This window comes from Salvelinus fontinalis, chromosome 21, assembly GCF_029448725.1.
Source record: "Salvelinus fontinalis isolate EN_2023a chromosome 21, ASM2944872v1, whole genome shotgun sequence".
NCBI classification, from domain to species: domain Eukaryota; kingdom Metazoa; phylum Chordata; class Actinopteri; order Salmoniformes; family Salmonidae; genus Salvelinus; species Salvelinus fontinalis.
In genome coordinates, this window is record NC_074685.1 from 50,100,073 (window position 1) to 50,105,694 (window position 5,622).

The following is a 5,622-nucleotide window of genomic DNA, read 5'->3' on the forward strand; positions in this document are numbered from 1 at the left end:
AACAAAGTGACTTTTTAACATGTTTTCTTCATGTCTTAAAAATGTTTTATTTTTTTTAAATCATTCGTACACATTTTAAATGGCTTTTACAGATTTGATGTTTTTACTAGAAAAGTACTTTTACTCATGGTTGTTTTTCATTGTTTTAAAACAACATGTACTTTTAACAAATTTAAAAGTAATGTTCAAATGCTGTGTTTTTATGCCTTATTGCCGTTTTTATGTGTATAAATGATGTAAAAATGTATGAGCTGTTTTAAAGGAAATGTGCTAATAAACTTTTTCCAAAAGAAAAAAATCTGTTCTTATCAGTTTAATATCTGATACGTCCCCCATCGGGGGACTACATATTAAATGGATTTTTCGAACAGGGAGTCGGAAATGGGGCTTGCTCCGTCCGCTCCACGCATCGACCCGGTATTGCAGTACCTCCGGGAACGGTGCAACACACACACACATTCCTCCCGTTGTCAAGAAAAGAAAGGGGAAAAAAAACATCCAAAGTGAAAGTAGGGCGAAGCGCTCTTCGTGGGTTCCCCCGTTTCCCGCCATTTTACTTAAAAAAAAAAAAAAAAAAAAAAAAAAACGTTGGTCAGGATAGTGAGTGAGTGAGTGAGTGAGTGAGACTGTCTGTCTGTCTGTCTGTCTGTCTGTCTGTCTGTCTCTGTCTGTCTGTCTGTCTGTCTGTCTGTCTGTCTGTGACTTTTTACCCACACACAGCCGTGGAAAAGTTGTCCGAGTGGGTTGGGTGACTACCCACCCGCGAGATCCCAGCCTAGTAGTGCACAGAGTGTGTCTCGGGGCCCCGACTTCTGACTTCCATACGACTCTGGTTTCTCTTCATTACGCACAAGCCTTTCGCCTTTTACTAAAGACTTCCGTGGAGAGGAACACTTATGAGTTCAAAGTATTTTTGGAAGGGCTTTGCTTCTGGCAGAGCCCGCTATATCTTGTTTCAAGAGAAATTGACAGAGATGATGATGATGACGACGACGCCGCCGCCGCAGCAGAGACTTGTTGCTCATGCGTTTGACTAGTCGCTAAGGGCAATTGAGTTCAAGCCCGACGGACGGACGGACGGACGGACGACTGGCGTATTTGCCGGGCTTTGAACAAATAGTCGTCGTCGCACTAGGCGGCGTAAAGAGCTAGTGACTTCAAGACGCATTGGCGACTTTCAAAAATAAAAAACACCCGCCTGTCTGTCTGTCGGAAGGGGTGGGGGGGGGGGAGGAGGAGCCACCTTTTGCCGAACCGCCAAAGTCTGCCGAGACCCCCGGGTGCCCGGCGGCTGCAGGGTACCATTTGTGGGTTATCGCTTCTCGGCCTTTTGGCTAAGATCAAGCGTAGATTCGGGCTTTGGTACACACAACTTGTTTCTCTGTTTTCATTTATCAACCTTTTTTCTCATTCTAGGTGTTGGTGGTGGTTTGGTGGTGGTGGACTGCAGGTGCATCAGCACCTGTAGGGTGAGTTAAGGTTTAATTTAATCACTTTCTGTATTTTTGTATGTTAGTTTGCTGTTGTGTTTTGTGTTTCTATTTCACTTAAAAAATATTTAAAAAAATAAATAAATAATAATTGTTTGTGTTCCTCTTGTTTCCCCATCCCTTTTCCCCTTAGCTTCCCTTTATTTTTTCTGTTTGTTTGTAGTGTTTGCTAGCTGGGTTGGCTTGCTTGCTAGCCGGCCTGTCTTGCTTTAGCTGGACTGGCCTGCTAGCCTCCTCGCCCCTTAGGTTTGGCAAGCATTGTTTGTTTTCTTCTGTTTGTTTTGTAGCCCCCTTTAAACCTATCCCTACTCTCTTAATTGTTTTTCCTTTTCTATCCCCTGAACTTTCCCTGGTCATACTTTTTGTTTGTTGGGTTTTTGTTGGCACTTGGGGGACTCTTGTTGGCTGGCCGGCCTGCTAGCTGGTTAGCATAGCCTGGCCTGCTGGTGAGGCCTGCCAGCCCCATTTCCCCTCAATTTCGGCTTGTTCTTTGTTAGTACTTTTGTTTTTCCTTGTGTCCTGCCCCCCCCCCCCCAACCTAACCCACATTTTGTTCCCTAGTTTCCCACCCCCCTTTTAATTTTATTTGTTTGTTCTTGTTAGCTGGGAGGTTTTAGTACCTGGCCTGCTAGCTTGGTAGCTTAGCCTCACCGGCTAGTGCGGCCTGCTAGCCTCCCAGCCCTCGCAAATTGTTTTGTTTGGTGTCCCCTTTTTATTTTTACTTTTCCCTTTAGCTTCTTTCCCCCGTTCAAATTTCCTTCTGTTTGTCTTTGTCAGCTGGGAGGTTTTAGTACCTGGCCTACCAGCTTGTTAGTTAGTCTGACCGGCTGGTACGGCCTGCTAGCCTCCTAGCTCTTGTTAACTGTTTTGTCAGGCCTACCTTTATTTTTCCCCTGCGTCTCCCCCATTGTTGATAGGTTCACCTGGGTGCTGTGTTAGCTCGTTTTGTGTCCCGTGGTGTTGGTAGGCCCTGTTAGCCTAGCATAGCTGGACCTGCCAGCGGCCTCGGGTGTTTACACTCCCCCTCCCCCCATTACTTAATTTTTATTTTTATTTTTTCACTGGTGTTGGGTTATAAAGGGAGTGGGCCTCCATCATGTCAGCAGCACAGGCTGGCATGCGGAGGCACCATGCCGTGCGCCTCCTTTTAAAGGAGAAGGGAGGGAAATTAATGGAGTTATCCCGATTGGATTTCTCCAGAAAATTCCTCCAAAAGGAACTCCGTTTCGTACCTGAGCAGGTGAACTGCATCCTAACCCTCCCTTATGGGAAGGGCTTCGATGTTAGTTTCGCCTGCGCCAGCTTCCTGAGGGAGTTCTGGGGGCAACTCCAGAACGTCCAGAACACCCAGGGATCCCTTTCAGCTATGTTTAAGGTGATCAAGCTGACGGACAATAGCATTAAAACCGTTATTGTCCGTATGTACAATGAAACGGTACAGCCGGAGGACGTTGCAGTATGGTTGGGCAGGTACTGCAACGTGAGGGGGCCCCTGACCCAGGTGAAGGATCCCGATGGGATCTGGACAGGGGCCTGGAGGGTCACTGTCCAGCAGAGGGAGGACCCCGGGGGCTATGGTGGATTGAAAGCCATCCCGTCCACCATAGTCCTCGGAGAGAACAGGGGCCATGTTCACTACCAGGACCAGCCCAAGCTGTGCCGTAAGTGTGGTGAACATGGCCACCTAGCAGACGCCTGCGACAAGGTGGTCTGCATGAAGTGCCGGGAGGTGGGCCACCGCTACGAGGATTGCACGAACGGCAGATCGTGCAACCTCTGTGGCGAGCGGTCCCACCTCATCCGCAGTTGCCCCTCCTCCTGGGCCAATAAGGTCAGGGCTGGCAGGTTGGAGGCGGCGGCTGCGGACCGGGCTTCCGAGCGCCAGAGGGGGAAAGCGGCAGTTGCCACGGTGGCAGTAGTGGAGGAGGTGGTAGCGGCGGCAGTAGTGGAGGAGGTGGTAGCGGTGGCAGTAGTGGAGGAGGAGGTGGTGGCGGTAGTGGAGGAGGTGGTGGTGGTAGTGGAGGAAGTGGTGGCAGTAGTGGAGGAGGTGGTAGGAGAGTTGGAGGGCGCGGAAGGCGCAGTGGTGGAAGAAGTGGGAGGGGAGGCAAAAACCCTCCCCACCCCAATCCCCCTGCCCCAGACTGAAGTGACCCCTGAAGGAGAAAGGGCCGAGAAAGACGGCTCCGGGGAGTTGGTGAGTGAGAGCTCCCCAAGCGGGTCCGACAGCATGATGACAGTGTCGGAAACGACACTGTCAAGCGAGGAGGGTATGGGAGGGGGGGGAGAGGCCCTGGGCGAACACCTTCCCCTACGAAAGAGAAATGCAGAGGAGCTCTCCGACCCCGAACAGGGTGAGGGAAAGAAGGGCAAGCTGGAGTGGGAGAGCTCCCAGGGGGAGGATGAGTCCAGGGTCTTCCCCGCCAACTCTCCTAACCAGGAATCGTTTTTAAACCCTGTTTTAACCTCCTCTCCCTACCAACCCCCCTTACCCCGTAGGGAGAGAGAGAAAGAACCCGAAAAATAGACTGAATAGGAAAAAGACAGAGGCCCAATTCTTCGGACCGTGGGCAGACTCAGACTTGACCAGACTACCACTGACAGTTAAAATGACAGACATAAGGGTTCTGGGGGTAAAATTTGACAGGGAGGGAGGAGGTAGTGGCAATTGGACCGGGATTTTAGGGACTGTAAGACAGAGACTGGGTTTTTGGGGACTGAGACGACTGACATTTGAGGGCAAGGTTTTAATCATCAAGGCTGTGATTTTACCTGTTCTCTTATTAATCAGTTCTGTTTTTATCCCCCCACGAACAACTCTTTTAGCTCTGGACCGGATGCTGTTTTATTTCCTGTGGGGAAGCAAGTGGGAGAGGCTGAGGAGGGAGGTGGTAAAGAGGCCCAGGTCCAAGGGGGGGAAGGGCTTGCCCGACCTCTACTTGTTCCTGGGCAGCCGCTATACAGCGCTACATCTGACTCTTGCCACCTCCCCGGTCACCAACAAGACCCAGGCCCTCGCACGGTTCTGGCTGGGATCTTACCTCAGGTCTCTGGGGCTGATCCCAGTCGACCTGCGAGCCCCAGTCTCTTTCCTGCTCCCCACTCACTACGCCCAGCTCCAGAAATTTTTAAGACATTTTAAACTGGAAAAAGAAGCAGTCACGGTTTTAACTAAACACCGCTCTCTTCTCTCTCTTGTGCAGGATCGGGAACCAGTGTGTCCAGTACGCGGGCTTGCTATAGGCGAGCCCACAACGGTTTGGCGTAATGTGGCCCATCCTGCTCTCCTGAATTGGCACCGGGACCTGTCCTGGATGGTCGCCCATGAGATCCTCCCGGTCAGGGCCGTTATGCACTCACGGGGCATGGCGAGAACATCCGCGTGCCCCCGACCAGGCTGCGGCCAAGAGGAGTCGGTGAGGCACCTGCTCTGTGAGTGCAGAGCCGCCAGGGACCTGTGGAAGGAAGCAGGCCCCCTGATCACCCCGTGTCTACCAGCAGGGGAGGACCTAACGCCTCAGCTCGTGCTGTACGGGGTGGGCCGAAGGCCCATTCCATCGAAGGCCTTCACCAAGCTCTGGCCCACCCTCACGTGCCTGAAGGATGCCCTGTGGTCCTCCCGCAACCTGCTGGTAGCGAAGAACGTAGAGACCACCCCCCAGGCAGTGGCTATGGTAGCCACGGAAGCCCTGGGGTGGTACAGAAGGAAGGGGGCCTCGACCCCAAGTGAAGGGTCCCCCACAACACCCTAGGTCCCGGCGGCCGCGGCCTGACAGCGCTGCGGCGCCTAGGGCGATGCGCCTAGGGGAGGGATCTCCTCTGGGCCCCGAAGGATGGGACGGCAGTTCATCCAGAGGAGCAGAATGAGGCGAGTTTGATAAGGACTCACCCCGCACCTGCACAAGGAACCGAAGACAGTTTTTTTTTTAACAAAGTGACTTTTTAACATGTTTTCTTCATGTCTTAAAAATGTTTTACTTTTTTTTTAATCATTTGTACACATTTTAAAATGGCTTTTACAGATTTGATGTTTTTCCACAAAAAAGTACTTTTATCCATGGTTGTTTTCATTGCTTTTAACAACACGTACTTTTTACCCAATTTAAATGTAATGTTCAAATAATGTGTTTTATGC

At 51.0% G+C, this 5,622-nt stretch overlaps 1 non-coding gene and 1 pseudogene across 1 annotated transcript; both read left to right on the plus strand.

Annotated features, from left to right (window-relative positions):
* Nucleotides 1-275: 275 nt before the first annotated feature.
* Nucleotides 276-451, plus strand: LOC129819211 (U2 spliceosomal RNA; annotated as a pseudogene).
* Nucleotides 452-824: 373 nt separating this feature from the next.
* Nucleotides 825-941, plus strand: LOC129819229 (U5 spliceosomal RNA). Its single transcript, XR_008754061.1, has one exon. It is a non-coding gene; the product is annotated as a U5 spliceosomal RNA (small nuclear RNA).
* Nucleotides 942-5,622: the final 4,681 nt, after the last annotated feature.